Genomic DNA, 20,510 nt, shown 5'->3' with positions numbered 1-20,510 from the left:
TTCTCTTGGGTAGAAAATAATGGATTATGCCCACAGATATTTGAATAATACATTGCGGATGGCTTGGGTGTCATCGGGCTGTTTGAGAAGCAAATTGTGCTGTCAGGGAAGCTTGGAGTTCTATTCACCGAAATCGGCGGTGGAGGGAGAGGATTCATCAAAGGAGAAATGTTTAGCTCCGCTATAGAAACATAAGAACATAAAGTAAAAGCAAAAAACAAAAAAAAACCTTTCTGGAAATATTTTGTTGTCTTTATTCCCCTGTCAAAAATACATTAGGATAACAGTACCTGTGACACGTCTCCGCGGCCAGTAGGGGGAAACCTTTGTTTTTTTTGTTTGTTTTAATTGACTTTATTTTCTTTCTTTTATTTTATTTATTTATATAGCGCCTACAGATTCCGCAGCACTTACAATTATGGGGTCATTGAGTATTATTTAGTATGGTTTCATTTAGTAGACGGTCGTACCTGCCAAGCACATATGGAGCAGACAAGACTCGAGAGCAGTGCCTGGACTTATGTAAGAGCAGTGTTTCCCAAGCAATGTGCCTCCAGCTGTTGCAAAACTACAACTTCCAGCATGCCCGGACAGCCATAGGCTGTCCGGGCATGCTGGGAGTTGTAGTTTTGCAACAGCTGGAGGCACACTGGTTTGAAAACACTGTTAAGAGATATGCAGACAATTTACGTTCCTCAAGTGTTTTCCAGAAGATGCACTGCAAAGACTGTTCATGCTGATGAACTGGGAACAATAGATTATTATTATTTTTTTTTTAACTGCTCATCCTGATATTTGTGTTTCGTGAATAAATGGACAAATCTCCAAACTTTAAACCTCGGAATATGCAGCTGTACACAATACAGTTGTATATTGTATCTCTCTATAGGTCACTGTTATTGAAGAAAAAAACTTCACTGCATGTTATAATATATATATATATATATATATATATATATATATATATATATATATATAATATACATATATATATTTTTTTTTTAAATAAGTATATATATAATTATTATTAGTATTAGTTGTATTATAATGCATATATAATTATTTTTATGAATATATATATATATATATATATATATATATATATATATATGTAAGTAAAAAAGCACACTCCTCCAAATAGTGTAGAAAAAAAGGGGAATTTATTGGCTCACACAGCAGCAACATTTCTGTCCTACCATAGGACCATTTTCAAGCTTGCAATGGTCCTATGGTAGGGCAGAAACATTGCTGCTATGTGAGCCTATAAATTCACCTTTTTTTCTACACTGTTTGGAGAAGTGTTGTGCTTTTTTACTATTTTGTATCCTGTGGACTGTGATCGAGTCTGGGGCGCTGGCACCTGATATGGACTCGGATAAGTAGTGCTGCATTACTTTTTAATATACACACACACACATATATATATATACAAAAAAAGAGGATTGCAGCAGCACACATTGGTCAAAAAAATTGAGGCTCTTAGCGCAATATATATATATATATATATATATATATATATATATATATAAATATATATATTTATATTTTTGCAGAAGCCAACTGTGTAGCAAAATGCAGAAGGAGTTGTGGTGGTCCTCAGGATTTGTAATGTAGGGGTGTTGGAATAGGGTCTGGTGGTATTAACCCCTTAAGGACGCAGGACGTAAATGTACGTCCTGGTGAGGTGGTACTTAACGCACCAGGACGTACATTTACGTCCTAAGCATAACCGCGGGCATCGGAGCGATGCCGGTGTCATGCGCGGCTGATCCCGGCTGCTGATCGCAGCCAGGGACCCGCCGGCAATGGCCGACGCCCGCGATCTCGCGGGCGTCCGCCATTAACCCCTCAGGTGCCGGGATCAATACAGATCCCGGCATCTGCGGGAGTTCGCGATTAAAATGAACGATCGGATCGCCCGCAGCGCTGCTGCGGGGATCCGATCATTCATAACGCCGCACGGAGGTCCCCTCACCTTCCTCCGTGCGGCTCCCGGCGTCTCCTGCTCTGGTCTGTGATCGAGCAGACCAGAGCAGGAGATGACCGATAATACTGATCTGTTCTATGTCCTATACATAGAACAGATCAGTATTAGCAATCATGGTATTGCTATGAATAGTCCCCTATGGGGACTATTCAAGTGTAAAAAAAAAATGTAAAAAAAAGTAAAAGTAAAAGTAAAAAAAAAGTGAAAAATCCCCTCCCCCCAAAAAAATTTTAAAAAGTCCAAAATTCCTACTTTTTTAATACATTTTATTAAAAAAAAAATTATAAAAAATGTATTAAAAGTTTTTTATATACAAATGTGGTATCAAAAAAAAGTACAGATCATGGCGCATAAAATGAGCCCCCATACCGCCGCTTATACAGAAAAATAAAAAAGTTATAGGTCATCAAAATAAAGGGATTATAAACGTACTAATTTGGTTAAAAAGTTTGTGATTTTTTTTAAGCGCAACAATAATATAAAAGTATATAATAATGGGTATCATTTTAATCGTATTGACCCTCAGAATAAAGAACACATGTCATTTTTACCAGAAATTGTACGGCGTGAAAACAAAACCTTCCAAAATTAGCAAAATTGCGTTTTTCGTTTTAATTTCCCCACAAAAATAGTGTTTTTTGGTTGCGCCATACATTTTATGATATAATGAGTGATGTCATTACAAAGGACAACTGGTCGCGCAAAAAACAAGCCCTCATACTAGTCTGTGGATGAAAATATAAAAGAGTTATGATTTTTAGAAGGCGAGGAGGAAAAAATGAAAACGTAAAAATTAAATTGTCTGAGTCCTTAAGGCCAAAATGGGCTGAGTCCTTAAGGGGTTAAAGGGGTATTCCAGGCAAAAACTTTTTTTTATATATATCAACTGGCTCCAGAAAGTTAAACAGATTTGTAAATTACTTCTATTAAAAAATCTTAATCCTTTCAGTACTTATGAGCTTCTGAAGTTAAGGTTGTTCTTCTCTGTCTGTCTTCTCTGATGACACCTGTCTCAGGAAACGCCCAGTTTAGAAGCAAATCCCCATAGCAAACCTCTTCTAAACTGGGCGTTTCCCGAGACAGGTGTCATCAGAGAGCACTTACACAACCTTAACTTCAGAAGCTCATAAGTACTGAAAGGATTAAGATTTTTTTATAGAAGTAATTTACAAATCTGTTTAACTTTCTGGAGCCAGTTGATATATATAAAAAACGTTTTTGCCTGGAATACCCCTTTAACCCATAGTTGTCGTGATGCCAGGGTGCGGTTTGGTTAATAGTAATGTTCCTGCCGCCAACCGGCCCACAAATGGCAGGGATAATAAATGGAATGTCCACAGCAGATTTTATGAAGTAACCGGAAAACTTTACTTTAACTAATGTGCAACAGTCTTTACAATTATGCAGTCTTTCAGAGAGAACCGGGATGCAGGTTCCTCACAGGTTTTGCTAGGACTTGAAATAATGAGCTTTTTTTATGCAGGCCACTGTGCTACTAATTATAAGATTTTTAGCTGGTAGTAGTCACACAGGGTTTGATAGGTTGAGCTTGATAACTCACGGTTTTAGTGGCTGCTGGTTCTTTCAGGCTTTGGCCTAGGTGAATTGAATGAAGTTATACTGATTTGCGGATTGTGCTTGCTTGATAGTCCAGGACTCAAGAGAGAGAATTTACAGACTTCAGCCCTTTATATAATAAGGGGCTGGACTAAGCTCATTGGCCAGCAAACCTGTAAGTCCTGAACACAGTGAACTCTGGGTACATCACATGACCCGGGAACGGTCCTATACGTTTATATATCCTATACATTAAACAATATATCCACACAATTTATATGAGGCGACCAGGGGTAAGCCCTGCAGGAGAGCCCTATGGAAATGGAGGGACCCTGGCTGAGGGGACTTTAGACAGGGACAGGACCAGGTCCTGTACTGGGACATCACAAAGGCAAATGCCAAAAGGACACAGTGAATTGTGATACCAGGTGGTAAACCACATGTAGTTGTTACGGCTTGAGGGCATCATATACATTCTTATATGTTCACATGGCTTGTTTTCCATAGAGGAAAAAAGTATGTGGTGCAATATGTATTAGAAACTTTGAGGGTATTTTGAGCTGTACTTTGCATTTTTAGTCACAGTTGTTGATGTACATCATTCCATTGGGCTAACCAACTAATCCTGTATCTCCACAGCCTGTTCCTGACAATATTCAGCACACTGTAAATGTGCGCTAAAAAAATATGCTCCACAATTCACAGGATTTGCTTATCTTTAGAGTTGCTAACAGTTTTAAACATGTATCCTGTCACCATAACTTCATTGGAGAGGTTACTTAAAAGCATTACTGTCCTTTCTAAAGCTATTTGCAATTGAGTTGAAACTAGGCCAGGCCTGTAGTAATGACAAATGAATGACTAGTGATCTGTGAGGAAAGAGTTGTAGCATTCTGCACCACACAGATATACCGTATATACTCGAGTATAAGCCGAGTTTTTCAGCACGATTTTTCGTGCTGAAAACGCCCCCGTCGGCTTATACTCGAGTGAACTCTCCGCCTGTGAATCCAGATGTTTCAAAACAAAACTGTCCGGGCATGCTGGGAGTTGTAGTTATGAAACATCTGGAGGTCCGCAGGTTGAAGACGACTGCCGGGCCTTTGTCATCATCCAGACCCACCCTTTAGTTTTCTACTCACCTCCCCTCGGTGGGAAGGAAGGGTGAGCTGGTCCGGGCCATCTATGCTGCAGGGACCGTCCGGTGGGGAGGGTTAGTCGTTCCGAGGCCCTCTTCCCCGCACCGGGCCTGCCCCGGACTAGTGACGTTGCCTTGACGACGATGCACAGGGATGTCCCTGCGCATGAACATCCCTGTGCGTCGTCGACAAGGCAACGTCACTAGTCCGGGGCCTCCCGGTGAAGATGGACAGCCTGGAACGACTAACCCTCCCCACCGGACGGTCCCTGGAGCATAGATGGCCCAGACCAGCTCACCCTTCCTTCCCACCGAGGGGAGGTGAGTAGAAAATTAAAGGGGGTGGTCTGGATGATGACGAAGGCCCGGCAGTGGTCTTCAACCTGCGGACCTCCAGATGTTTCAAAACTACAACTCCCAGCATGCCCGGACAGCTGATAGCTGTCCGGGCATGCTGGGAGTTGTTGTTTTGCAACATCTGGAGGTCCGCAGGTTGAAGACCACTGATTGAAGGGATTGACAGGCGGTGATGATGAAGGGGGGGATGATGACATGTGGGGATGGTGACGGGGGTGTTAATGACGGGGGTCTGGATTATTACATGGGGGGAATGATGTATTTCCCACCCTAGGCTTATAGTCGAGTCAATAACTTTTCCTGGGTTTTTGGGGTTAAATTAGGGGCCTCGGTTTATATTCGGGTCGGCTTATACTCGAGTATATACGGTATTTTATAATGGAGACATCATGTTTTGATACTAGCCCATATTGTATCATGAGAGCTGCCATATAGGGTCTGTGCACAAAGTTTAATATGAGTTGATATTGAAATAATATTAAATAATAAATGAAATCAGGCCTTATGGTCCAAGACTGTCTAAAATACTATCTTTGTTGCCCAAAGCAACCAGAGCTCAGCTTTCATTTCCTACATTGGTTTGTGATTGGTTACTATGGGCAAACAATACAATTTTACAATGAAAGTATTTACATTATAAGTTTTAATTTGTATTTGGACCATCCCAATGTAACTTACAGAAAGGCAATGAAAAGCTGTAATTGCTACGGAAATCTGCGGACAATGTAACCGGTGCAGTTAAGAGGTGACGGTGACTTTGTAATCACATATATTTGGTGTCTGAGTATGTCACTGCGCCCAGCGCTGAATGCTGTTCTGATCAGGTCGCCTTGTGTGAAATCTATCTTCAGAAATGGATGTCAACTATTCCAAAACTCAATGATATCCTCTCAATTGTAGGGAGTACTGTGGTGATATCGGGCTACTCTAGAAACTAGTGAAATACTGATGGAGCTGAGATCAAAAAGGAGACAGCAACGTGTCACGCGTTATCATGGTGAACACTGTAATACAGTGTTTTCCAACCAGGGTGCCTCCAGCTGTTGCATAACGACAATTCCCAGCATGCCCGGACAGCCGTTGGCAACAGCTTTTTCAACAGCTGGAGGCACCTTGCTTGGGAAACACTGCTGTAATAAAATACATGTAAGATCATCTCAATAACCATTTGGTTTATGGTAAAAGGCTAATTTGGTAAGGGCTACATGGTAATGTTGACTGCGTCAGGAGTAGTGCAACCAAAAGCCACTGTGTCGTAGCTAAGGTCAGTGAATAGGGTCACTTTGTTACCTAAAATTGGCTGCAATCCAACAGTCAAAAGAAGTTAGAGGGGTTATCCAGGAAAAACTTTTCTTTATGTACATATATGTGTATATATATATATATATATATATATATATATATATATATATAGATATATATATATATATATATATATATATATATATATATATATATATATCAACTAGCTCCAGAAAGTTAAACAGATTTGTAAATTACTTCTATTAAAAAATCTTAAAGGGGTACTCCGCCCCTAGACATCTTATCCCCTATCCAAAGGATAGGGGATAAGATGTTAGATCGCCGCGGTCCCTCTGCTGGTGACCCCGGGGATCACTGCTGCAGCACGTAATGACGGGCAATACTGGGGCCGGAGCACCGTTACGTCACGGCTCCGCCCCTCGTGACGTCACGGCCCGCCCCCGTCAATACAAGTCTGCCATAGACCTGCATTAAGGGGACGGGCCGTGATGTCATGAGGGGCGGAGCCATGATGTCATGATGCTCCGGCCCCTGTATTGCCCGTCATTACGCACAGAGCGAACTCGCTCTGTGCTGTAATGAGAGCGCGGTGCCGCAGCGGCGATCCCCGGGGTCCCCAGCAGCGGGACCGCGGCGATCTAACATCTTATCCCCTATCCTTTGGATAGGGGATAAGATGCCAGGGGCGGAGTACCCCTTTAATCCTTTCAGTACTTATGTGCTGAGTTGTTCTTTTCTAAGTGCTCTCTGATGACACCTGTCTCAGGAACTGTCCAGGGTAGAAGTAAATCCCCATAGCAAACCTCTTCTACTCTGTGCAGTTCCCGAGACAGACAGGGGTGTCAGCAGAGAGCACTGTTGTCAGACAGAACACAACAACTCAACTTCTGCAGCTACAACAATTTAAGACCAAGATCCCTAGGGATGCAAGAACAGCTATCCTCAGAATAGGATTGAATACATTTAAAAATAAGCTGATTATAAACAAATTATTAGGCTTAACAAAAATAGGACCAAATATAGAAAAATGGAATAATGTGGTGAAAAAAAAATCAAGATTTATGACACTATTTATAATAAGAATAAAACTAAGAAGGGAAGCAGGATCTGTTTGGAAGGGAATGGAGGGGTTGAGGGAGGTGGCTGGGGGGGGGGGGGTTGGGGGGAGGAGGGGGGGTTAATGAAATTGATTATAAGAAATGTAATGTTTCAAATTGTTATTTTCTAAAATGTAAAATAAAAACGAATATATATATATATATATATATATATATATATATATATATATATATATGAAAAAAAACTTCAGCAGCTGATAATTATTGGAAGGATTAAGATTTTTTAATAGAAGTTATTTACAAAACTGTTTAACTTTCTGGAGCCAGTTGATATAAACAATATTTTTTTTCTGGAATACCCCTTTAATCTTGCATATGGGCAAAGGGGCAGTGCCTATAGTCCTTCCTCCACATCAGGTATATGTAGATGTTTAATAGTTGACCTCAGCCCAAAGCTTCTCTCAGATGAGTGGAATATGGGCACGCTTTAATATGGAAGTTCTTCCTGCAGGTTTATTGATCTGAAACTGAAAACATCATAGGGATTTTTCATATTATGCTTGTCTAAAACCAGCCTTCTGCTTATTGCAGATATAACCATACACTTTGTTGCAGTTGGCAATGAAGCACACTGCCATAATTGTGTACCTGTAAGACTGGGTTTGCTGTGATGTTAAAGGGGTACTCCACTGGAAAACATATTTTTTTAAATCAACTGGTGCCAGAAAGTTTAACAGATTTGGAAATTACTTCTATTAAAACATCTTTATCCTTCCAGTACTTATCAGCTAGTAAATGCTCCACAGGAAGTTCTTTTCTTTTGGAATTTCCTTTCTGGCTGACCACAGTGCTCTCTGCTGACACCTCTGTCCATGTCAGGAACTGTCCAGAATAGGGGGATTTGCTCCTACTCTTGACAGTTCCTGACATGGACAGAGGTGTCAGCAGAGAGCACAGTGGTCAGACAGAAAGGAAATTCAAAAAGAAAAGAACTTCCTCTGGAGCATTTACTAGCTGATAAGTACTGGAAGGGTTAAGATTTTTTAATAGAAGTAATTTACAAATCTAGATTAACTTTTAAAAACAATGTTTTCCAACGGAGTACCCCTTTAAGCCTGCATTGCTAAACTGTTCTATACACTTTATATCAGTGCTTCCAAACCAGGGTGCCGCCAGCTGTTGCAAAACTACAACTCCCAGCATGCCCAGACAGCCTTTGGCTGTCCGGGATATGCTGGGAGTTGTAGTTTTGCAATAGCTGGAGGCACCCAGTTTGGGAAGCACTGATATATATATACTGTCTTTCTTAGGTTTTATAGCAATCCCTTGAAGTTGTCCTCAAAAATTCAGACATGCATACTCCAAATCCACCAGCAGATGTCGCCATTGCTCCAGAAAACATTTCAGCAGGTGCTTCTGCAAAGTATAAGTCAAAGGTGATTTTCAGCTTTTTTTTTTTTCAGTCGAGCACAAAAAGAATTCATAGGCATGCTGTGCGGAAGGAGGAATAGCTATCCCACCGCATACAGCAGAATAGCTATCCCACCGCATACAGCAGAAAATACTCAATTATTCCAAACAGAGAGCTACTCATCAGAAGCACCATTGGATCCCAAGGAAAATGTAGTTTTACAATCATTCCTTAAATGACTGCGCTGAGTCACGTAAGGATTTACTACATGGTAATGCTCCGATTAATCAGAGAACAGGTAATATATTCTGCGCAGCCCAACGGGGGATTGACAGACATTTTCATCTTTTTTGTTTTTGATCAGTTTTTTTCCATCCATAGCCACACACACCAGATTTTATTAAGAAAGTGATTTCTACCCAGTAAACATATACTGCTGCATGGACCAGCATGCAGAGAGTTGTAGTTTACATATGATGGATATGATGTCCCAGTACGGGATAAAGTCCCGTGCAGTACTTAGGCCCTGTCAGGTTGAGTCCCTCTGTGTCCTAGGGGCTCTCCTGCAGTGTCTCCCCCATAGTGATTATATATATAGAGAGAGAGAGAGAGAGAGAGAGAGAGAGAGATAACACATATGTATAGTGTTATGTTTAAAGGACCTTTAAGGACCTTTGAGTTAGTCACATGATAATGTGTTCACATGATGTGTTTGTTACCCAGAGAGCACCAGCTAACCAGATGATCTGCAGCTTGACCTATGGGCTTCTGGCTCAGCCCCCCTTTATAAGAGGGGCAGCTATTACAATATCTCTCTTCTACCACACTTCCCAGGGGCGTACCTAGAGCATTTGGCACCCGGGGTGGACCCTTTGTTTGGCACCCCCCCCACACACACACACACGCACCCCCCCCTTAATTACACCCCCTCCCTCCCCTCCCCCCAGGAGCGGACTGACAACACTCGGGGCCCCCGGACCAAAAAAAAAGCAAGGGCCCCTGCAGCTCGTTAATCTTCTGCCACGCTCCTATTCCACCCAAATCCCACACACAATAAACTAAAATTTATATATGTAAGAAACACTTTAACGTAGGTAAATTTCTATAACCAATAATACTGGTATACAAGGAGTAAATATAAACCACCACATAATAACTGGATAATACCGCCATACTGTATAAAACCACTATATACAGACCAGTATACTATAAAGAATCTGTATACAATATAAGTGATTATATACAGGACCATATGGCGGTAGATATCAGCTGTACACAGGATGTGTATACCATATAAGTGATTACAGTTACATTTTGGGACTCACAATTACGTATTTTCTGATCAGCAGCGTCCTCTTTCCTTTTCTTCTCCGTCCGGATAAGACCGCCATGTGGATCTCTTAACATCTGCAGGAAAAACATGTCAGACTCTGCATATTTTCAGTGCCCTCCCCTCCTCTACACATTCTTCCCATCTATAGGCCCACAAACTGTAATAATGCCCTTCTTGGTGTCCTGCACAGTAAAAGGGCAGGTAGGTAGGTAGCCAGGTAACCCCCTCTTTCCCATAGGTATATGCAGAGTTACACCCCCCCTCTTTCCCATAGGTATATGCAGAGCTAAACCCCCCACCCCCTCTTCCCCATAGGTATATGTAGAGCTACACCCCCCCCCCCCTCTTTCCCATAGGTATATGCAGAGCTACACCCCCCCCCCCACCCTCTTTCCCATAGGTATATCTAGGGCTGGGCAGTATACCGGTTCATACCGAATACCACATTTTTTGGGCTGCACAATATGGATTTTCCCCCATACCGCAATACCGGTTGGGCCCCTCCCCCTCGGGAATGTATTATCAGCCTAGCACAGCGCTGTCCCCACATCGGGGAACTAATCCTATGTTATCCGCCAGCACTGTTCTGCTCCCCCCAATTAATGATCAGCCCAACTGGGTACTACTCACATATGTCAAGCACTGCCCTCCTCTTTGTGGGGGGCCGCCGGGCGCTGGAACTCTATACTGTATGCCAGTGGTCTCCAACCTGCAGACCTCCAGATGTTGCAAAACTACAAATGTTTGCACCAAATGGTTTAGAACAAAATCACTGATTTCACTTTGTCGTGATTTCAGTTACAATCATGCCTTGGGATGAAATTCCTCATTTGCGACTTTTGTTTTGGCGCATTTTAGGGCGCAATCATGCCCGTTACATCACAAACTTGCACCAAGAAAAAAGTGACACGGAAGGTAGCTAAACAACATTACAAGATAGAACACAGGCCAAACATAGTGGCATACCAATGTCTTAGTACGGGGCTGTTTTCAAGTTCACAAACAAAACAAAAACCTTAACCCATGTAAAGAAAAAAAAAAAAAAAAAGCTTGTTTAAAAGGACCACAATGCAAAAAAAAAAACAAAAAGGGATGTTTAGCTAAGGTAAAAAGAAACATTTATCCCAGTCAAACATTTATCAAGCCTAGGAACAGAATTTTAAGTTGGAAAAAGGAACTAACTGAGTTAGATTTAAAGGGGTACTCCACCCCTAGACATCTTATCCCCTATCCAAAGGATAGGGGATAAGATGTCAGATCACCGCGGTCCCACTGCTGGGGAGCCCCGGGATCCCCGCTGCGGCACCCCGCTGTCATTACAGTTCGCTCTGCACGTAATGACAGGCAATACGGGGGCCGGAGCATCGTTACGTCACGGCTCCGCCCCTCGTGATGTCACGGCCCGCCCCTTTAAATACAAGTCTATGGGAGGGGGCATTAAGGGGACTGGCCGTGATGTCACGAGGGGCGGAGTCATGATGTCACGCTGCTCCGTCCCCTGTATCGCCCGTCATTACGCACGGAGTGAACTCGCTCTGTTTAAATAAAGAAAATGATGTAAGCTGAGAGAAGGATCAGGCACATTGGAGTTCAAGGTTTGATCCTTTTGCTTATGAAGCCAACTGAAAAGAAATCAGGCTGATGATTTCTCTTCTATCCCCCATTAGGCCCCATTTACACGGAGGGATTTCTGAGCGGAATACGGCAAAAAAAATTCACCCTGGAAATTCCATTGCAGCAGACTCTCATTGTTTTCAATAGGATTCTGCTGCACTGTGCACATGCTGTAATTTCCACGGAGGAAACATCTGCTGGGGGAAATCAGATTCCGTACTCTGCAGAAAGAATTGACATGTCAGTTCTTTCTGCAGAATTTGCTGGGAAATTCATTACCTAAGGCTATGTTCACCCAGCAGAATGTCCATCCAAAATATTTTTACGCAGATATTCTGCAGGCACCGACAGAACGTGCAAAAACCGCTAGGAAATGCGCATTCTCCATAGACGTCTATGCATTTCTGATCGGATTTCGCAGAAAGAATTGTCATGTCAGTTCTTTTCGCGGGGGGCCACAGAACTATGGGAGTCTGCTGCAGCGAAATTTTTTAGCTTTATTTCTCCACTGTAATCCACTTAAAAATTCCACCATGTGAATGGGGCCTTAGGCGCTAGGTTCACACTATGGAATTTCCAAACAGAATTTCTGGCCAGAGATGCGGCCTGCGCTGATTGAGTCGGTCAACGCTAGGAACACATGTCCATTGCTGTCCCTATACAATGAGCAAGATGGTGGCCCCATACAATGAGCAAGAGTTCCATAGTGCCCGCAATGGGATTCTGCTGCACCGGAATTTACAAGCCTAAAAAAATGAATAAATAAATTAAAAAAATGACATGCACGCACGGCCTAGCTGAGCATGCATTTATAGGGTAGAGCATCAAGAATAGCTATTGGATGTATATGGGCATCTTTAGGGCTGTAAAGAGGACTCTGCATGCAGTTTCATTAATATCTAATAATAATAATAATAATAATAATACCTCCATGACTTTTGGGGCATATAGTACTACTGCATGAAAGGTATAACTGAATAATCTACTCAGTACCCCTGGTACTGGTTCTCTGTCTTTTCTGTACCCCTGGTACTAGGTCCAATTTGGCTTAAGGCTTGTACTGACCAGGAAAGCGTCTCATCAGGTGTGGAAAAAATACATGCACACAAGATGCCGTCTAAGTACGCTCTGTTTTACTATTTGCCAACGTTCATATATATATACCATGTTGCTTAATAGTTACAAGTCAGCAGAACACAAGAACAGGATGTACGTGCACAACAGTTAGGAATCAGCAGTTGAGAAAACGAGAAGTACGGTACGAGCCTTGCGGTTACAAACGGCAGAATTAAGATATATCATACAGTATTACAGAATTAAGATATACATCATACAAGATTACAGATCTGTATTATTCTATCAAGACTCTTGTACCCTTCAATCCCCTCTTAAAACCAGTTGTCACTTTAGACAACTTGGTTTTTCTTGTATTCTATTTTCTTTTGAAAAGTCTTTATGTAGGCAGTATAGCCTTCTGCTGAGTGACGGTGAAGTAGAGGGACTTGGGTGTCTGATGAGGTGGAGAGGAGGATTTTAGTATCTGCAGCAGGTCTTGGCTTGCAGCGTTTCATACATAAGAAAATAAGTTTTATTGATACATATACTATAAGGGCAATGACAGTAATGTGTATTATGAGCTGCAGAACGCCCCCTATCCATCCTCCTACGCCCTTGAGCCAGGTAGCGGGATTCAATATTGAAAAGGTATCCCCCCACCACTTATCTGATGATTTCATTGTCTTTGGCATATTTGTCCCTCAATTTTTGTATGTTCTCAAGCTGGTGGTGCGTCTGAATTGTTCCTGAAGTGTCTATGTAATGGCAACAAGTAGGACCTATGATTTGACACATCCCTCCTTGGGCTGCTGTGAGATAGTCCAAGACTATTGCGTGTTGGTTAGTCACTATCATCAGTTGGTTTTGCACGGACACAGAGGTATTAGTAATTTCTAAAATGTCATATATTTGGTCGTCGAGGTAGTTAGTGGCTTCGACTAACTTATCCCATATTTGCATCACCATTGGATATATAAAAATGGTGCTAAAAAGCTTGTTGGTTATTCCCATTTGTACAACATGTGGCCTACCGTTTTCCCTTTCTTTGTTATCTGCTGCTCTTCGGTATAACATATGTTTAGGAGCTGCTCTCATGTCAATGTCGTCGTTGGATATGACAAAGGTGGAGGGGGTAAGTCTAGCTAGGGTGCATGTGCCTTTGACCCCTACCGGCAACCACTTGTAGGCTTCCCTACCACATACCCAATAGATGTCTCGTGGGAGCTCCCAGAAAGAGGAATGTTGATTGATAAGTTTATTAACTATGTCAATGAGTCTAGAGGCATTTTTTAAGTAACACCAGGAAGGTATCTGCCCTAATCTACTGCAGTAGCCCACATCTGGGTTATTACATATTGGATCAGTAAGTTGGTATTCTGACGTGTCATTGCATGGTTGGTGTCCTGTTATATTATAGCAGTCTACGTCTTGAGTAGCCTGAGTAAAGAGGGTGTTATTTGGCCATTTTGGGTCATGTAAGTACCTTTCTATCTGGCTGGGCTTAAGAAGATCAGTACTTGCGGATGTCCTGTGGAAACTAACTTTTATCCCTTCCGTGGGGATCGCTCCTAGGTCTAGTATATGTGTGACTACTCGAGTTACCCAGGAACCCCCTTTGAAAACCAACATTTGGTGTGGTCCTGGGCCTGGGCTGCTTAAGTTTCCCTGCCACCATGGCTGCCCCCACCCATCCTACTATAGGAATACCCACTGAGGTGTTCCAGTTCTTTGCAAATCGTGCCTCATTGTCAGCAAGCATGTCAAAACAGTCTCCCTGAAATAATTCATATGAGGGCACAGGGATAGCAAAGTAGGGCATGCTTTGGGCAGACACGGGCATGGGTGCATATCCAACAATCCTTCGCAGTGAGGTTTTGTGCTAACATTATATGGTGTTTCAGGAACTTATCGTTTGGGTGTCTCTCTAAGTCATTCTGCAGAGTCACCGTGGGGTGAATCAAAGTCAATAAAGTCATTAATGCAAACATCATGAGACTTAGTTTCTTCAACCATCTGCCAGAACAAGGCCAGGGCATCAGCGGGTACATCTTTCGGTAGGCTTTCAAGGTCAGGGCTGTCTGCCCCCGTTATTACCTCCTTTGGGTGATGTTGGACGAGTTTGATCCGAGAGGCGTGGATCCAAGAAGGGCTGTCTTCCGTGAGAACCGCCGTCCTCGTCACGGCAACAACTGTGGTTGGGGGTCCAAAGGTGAAGTCTCCGGGCTTCTTTCCTTTCGACAGAGTCTTAACCAGGACAGTGTCGCCTTCCTGGAACTGGTGTGTTGGTTCCTGTGGGAGAGAAGGAGAATTACAGACAACATTTTGTTCTACTTTATCAAGGGTTTGGATGAGGTCTGTGACATATTGTTCCCTTATCTGGTTGAGGTCCCCTTCTTCTGTTATAAGTGGTTGTTGGGCCCATGGAGTCGGGAAAGGCCTACCCATGAGAATCTCAAAAAGGGGAGAGTTTTAAAGTCTTATGGGGGGTCTTTCTAATTTCTGAGAGTATGATGGGAAGGACTGGTTTCCACTTCTCAAAGGTGCTCCCTGTGGCCTACTCCGTGGAAATGAGCAATAAAACTGTGGCACTGTGTTGGGGTATGCATGGTGTCCCCTCTTTGCAGATCAATCCTGTTACAGGATTTTTCTGCAATACTGGATAACACCAATCATATTCCTTTTGTTTGGGAACAGAGGACTGAAGAGATAGAAGAAGTTGTGTGTCTACGAGTGAAGGAGGTGTAAGAACTGGTAACATCAGTGAGACAGGTAGGTTGTTGTGTAGCAGCCAGTTTGGCGGTGTGGTCTGCTAGAGCATTGTCCTTTGAAATGTGATCAGTCCTACGTGTGTGTGTCCTGCAGTGAATGATGCATGTAAATGGTGACAGGTTTCTTAGCAAAAAGTGTACAGGCTCTTGTGAGGGCGATGAGTTCTGCAGCTTGTGCGGACTTATAGGGGATGGACTGGGCCTTGAGGACAATGTCAGGTAATTGGACAATAGCATAACTGGCATGGTAAACATTGTCATTGGGGCGTGTACATGACCCATCTACAAAGACTTCTGGAGCATCAGGTATGGGCACTGAAGAGAGGTCGGGTCTGTGTGAGGCGTCAGTGTGGATGACTTGCAAGCAGTCATGTATGTCCGGCATCACATCATGATGAATTTTCAGGCCAACTAGTGCGCAGGGCCAGATGTAGGGGAGGCATACACCATTTTCAAGGATGGATCACTGAGGAGAATTGCCTCATATCCAGAGAGCCGTTGTGTTTACATGTGTTGTGTATGTAGGCCTTTAAGGAGAGAGATAACATCATGAGAAGTGTACAAGGTAGTGTCATGTCCTAAAGTGAGGATGGTAGCTTGTTCAACAATCATAGCACAGGCAGAAAGAGCTCGCAGACATGCCGGCATCCCCTGTACGGAGACTGGCATCACCTTTGAGAAAAAAGCACAAGGACGCAGTTTGCCTCCGTGAAATTGTGTCAGCACACCCGCCATGGTTTTACAATTGTCTCGTGCATACATTTGGAAAGGCAAATTGTAATCTGGGAGACCTAGCCCTGGACTTGTCATTAAAAGCTTTGTACATTTATGAGGACCATTTGATTAGATCTGGTTTGCCCGATAGGGTAGCATCTCTATGAGCAGTCGGGAATCCACTGCCTGCAGTAGTTTATCATACCCAAGAAAGATTGCATTTCCTTCTGGGCGTGCGGGGTGACCAGGCCCGCTACAGACTGGACTCTAGACTTGCTCAACTCCATTTTGGCAGAACAAAACCCAGATATTTAACCTGTTCACAACACCATCCTCAAGGCAGGCCTCCTCAGAGAAACTACACAGTAACAAATCAACATTTTGGAGGAGAACAGAACCCTGGGGGGTGTGCCATGATTTTATAAAGGCTTGGAGGACAATGCTGAACACAACAGGTGAATCAGCATACCCCTGGGGCATTCTACACCAGGTTAACTGTAGTCCCTCAAAGGAAAAAGCAAAAAGGAGTCTGGTCTCTTTGTCCACTGGGATCGAGAAGAAAGCATTCTTCAGATCGAGGACAGAAAAATGAGTTGCCTGTGCTGGGATTGATGACAACAGTTGGGTGACATCAGGAACTATAGGGGCAATAGACACAATTAGTCTGTTGATGGCTCTCAGGTCTTGTACAAAACAGACAGTACCATTGGGTTTGGAGACAGTATTAATTGGAGTGCAATAGGGAGAGACAGTATGTTCTAAAACTCTATTGTGTAGGAAATGTTTGATCATAGGGCGGATACCTTTGATTTTTTTTTACATGACAAGGGGTACTGTTTTTGGTAGACCGGGAGGATGTCTGGTTTGAGTCTTGCCTTGTATGGTGTACAGTCAATGTGTCCCACATCATGGTCTCCATGTGATCAGACAATGGGGTCTACCTCAGGTGGGACTTGGGTCGGGGACATAACAGGATAATGTTAGTACCCTGCAGGTGTGACTATGGGTGCCAGACGTGACATGTAACCTGGACTGGGATGAAGTGATATGTAATTTGAGTTTACATATGAGGTCTCTTCTCAGGAGGTTTACAGGGCATTCAGGTATGATGCGAAAGGAAGGGAAGGTTAAATGGTCACCCTCGGGGCATTGTGTATACAGGTGCTATGAACATACTCAATTTCAAACAGTAGACATATATATACGCATATATATATATATGCACATACATATATATCCCCTGAAAAACAAAATTACACCAGATCCGAAGAAGAAGAAGAAGCTGTCATGCTCCCTGTAAACCCCGCCTTACTCCTCCCAAACCTCTGTGTCACCAGTCACCGCCCCTTTGAGTCTGGCTTCTTGTCTTTCCCCAGTTCTGGTCAGTCACCATGAAACGTCTATTATCACATGTGTTACTGACAGTGTTACTTAACATCAAGAGACATACAAGAAACATGTAACATGTAACAATACCGACATTTACAAATACTTAACGTACAACACACAGGGCCCACATTCTTACCAAAGATATAAAAATAAAAGTGTACACAGCTTTCTCAAAAATTTGAAAAATAATTATCTCCAATGCGCATTGTTTATAATCCAGTAAACCATTAGCTTGATTTTAAATGCCTAAAGTAATATTTATCAATTAAATAGTGATCACTTTTTTTTATTTATTTTATCTTCTTGGCCAAATTTCTTCTCTTATTACTCCTGTAATATAATCAGACAATTAATCGCATTTCCTGATACATTTCATTTTTTTTCATCAACCCTGTGTTACTGTGAAGGCAAGAAATTAATGAAATATCATCAAATAGTTCAATTTAATACCACGTGAATATATTTTTCTTTTAACACCATTTTCATTACAACACAACAGCTTCACAGGGAAAACATTCACTGGTCATTTTCTATACACTCCTGATTCTATACACCTCACACATATATAACATACTTTATATCATAAGAACCATCCTATAAACGCCATCATATGACCACATACACAGGGCTTTCCTAGCGATTTACCACATCACGCCATTCCATAGCATTGAACACTCATCTTCACTTCATTTATTACAGCAGGTTCAGCTCTGCTCATCCTACATTCCTCACACTGCTTCACATGCTTTCTCCTTCACAAATCACCTGCTTTTCCACCAAAACTTTGAGTCTCTATTTCTGACAACAATCTCTAATCCTATTAAACAATTTACACAGCCCTGCATCATAACGCCAACATGCTGTGAACCTTTTCCAAAAATCCAGTAACAGTTTCACCTAGTTTTTTTTGTTTGCATGCCACAGCAATAGGCAGTGATGATTTTTGTTTGAAAACTTGGTTAAGTTCCTCTTCTAATTCTCTCCATATACGCTCTCTACCCTTCACGAGATTACAAATGTAGTTGTTAGAGTGGGGGTCAGGTGGTATTTATCATTGGCCCCCTCCCTTGGGAATGGGCTGGAGTCCTTCATGAATTCTGACCAACCAACTATATCATTTACCCACGGATTCACTAAATCTTATCCTGTAGGGCTAACTTGGGCCACATAAGCCTTACATGTTTCACCGGGAAGGGGAGGAGGATAGGACTTAGATGATTTGGAACCCATGTTCCGTAATTGGTGCAAAACCACAATCTCTGGATTTGGATTCCTCTCAACAGATTAGGGATTCTCTAATTTAATTGCACCAATCACTGAGCATGCACGGTATCTCTGAACAAACTGTCACTTGCTTTCACCACATCCCGGGTCAACAAGTTACCTCTAGCCGGGAGGGTGGGGCGTCTTACAGATGTTTTGAGAACCAGCAGATTATTACTATTATTATTATAATAACAGTTATATGCACCTTACTCTATACATTAAAGCAATGGTTAGTATACTCACGTGTCTTCTTAAGCTTAAAGGAAAAAAGGAAGTTACAAGTAAAACACTAAACAGAACTAAACAGAAATACAAGAAGTTTTGTAAGCGTTAAGCCAAATTGAAACAAGATTTTCAAATTACTCTTAGTTCCTCATTTCCCCTGTTCCCTGAACAGAAGTAAAATACTGTAATACTGTGTCCCAGACACGATATGAAAATAACTCTTATACTTACTGGAATCGAGACGTGGCCAGTGCCCCCCGGATCGACAATACCACAATACCACACAAGGATATGGTTCTTACCGGTCCGGAGGATGACCCTCTCGACCCCGGACTGAGCCCCCAGCTGAAAGGTATTGCTGAATAATCTACTCAGTACCCCTGGTACTGGTTCTCTGTCTTTTCTGTACCCCTGGTACTAGGTCCAATTTGGCTTAAGGCTTGTACTGGCCAGGAAAGCGTCTCATCAGGTGTGGAAAAAATACATGCACACAAGATGCCGTCTAAGTACGCTCTGTTTTACTATTTGCCAACGTTCATATATATATACCATGTTGCTTAATAGTTACAAGTCAGCAGAACACAAGAACAGGATGTACGTGCACAACAGTTAGGAATCAGCAGTTGAGAAAACGAGAAGTACGGTACGAGCCTTGCGGTTACAAACGGCAGAATTAAGATATATCATACAGTATTACAGAATTAAGATATACATCATACAAGATTACAGATCTGTATTATTCTATCAAGACTCTTGTACCCTTCACTGCAGATTTCTAGAAGTGTCCTATTCCAGCTTGGCACGCCATTAACAATACCCAATGTTTTATAGATGTTCAGTCTCTGCCTACCGCCCTATTTTCAAGCCATTGACCTGGGTACCACCCAGACATTGTATAAGGGCAGGGTTTTCCAACCAGAGTGCCTCCAGCTGTTGCAAAACTACAACTTCCAGCATGCCCGGACAGCCTCCGGCTGTCCGGGCATGCTGGAAGTTGTAGTTTTGCAACAGCTGGAGGCACCATGGTTCGAAAACACTGTCCTGGGCAATTAAAATTTACTGTAAAATACTACATACCATTATATAGCACCATATTGTGGAGCGCTAGGTAGGGAAAACGATTGTATTCCTGCAGGCGGCTGAATATGCGCGAGCTGATAACATTAAAGTTGCCAGCGATAACAATAAAAAAACACGGCCTGCAACAAGTGGCTGTAGATGCGACGACATTCAGTTTTATTAGTAATGGCAGAAGAAATGATTTCTTTCCAAGGTGTAAATGGCTGTGGTGGGAGAGAGGGAATTTTAGGGGGAGCTGCTGGCACGAGCGGGGACTATGTGAGGAGAAGTAGGCAGGAATAATCATTATCGGCT

The 20,510-nt window shown here is 42.5% G+C and overlaps 1 protein-coding gene and 1 long non-coding RNA gene across 11 annotated transcripts in view; one reads left to right on the top strand and one right to left on the bottom strand.

Moving 5' to 3' along the window:
• Positions 1 to 20,510, top strand: part of AGRN (agrin) — a 537,034-nt gene that overhangs the window by 162,330 nt on the left and 354,194 nt on the right. The gene's annotated exons all lie outside the window — the stretch shown is intronic.
• The window catches only part of LOC130293436 (uncharacterized), a 60,777-nt gene that overhangs the window by 33,570 nt on the left and 6,697 nt on the right, over positions 1 to 20,510 (bottom strand). The gene's annotated exons all lie outside the window — the stretch shown is intronic.

This window comes from Hyla sarda, chromosome 10 (assembly GCF_029499605.1).
Source record: "Hyla sarda isolate aHylSar1 chromosome 10, aHylSar1.hap1, whole genome shotgun sequence".
Lineage (NCBI taxonomy): Eukaryota > Metazoa > Chordata > Amphibia > Anura > Hylidae > Hyla > Hyla sarda.
The sequence above is the reverse complement of the archived record's forward strand: the minus strand, read 5'-3'. Positions and strand labels throughout refer to the sequence as shown.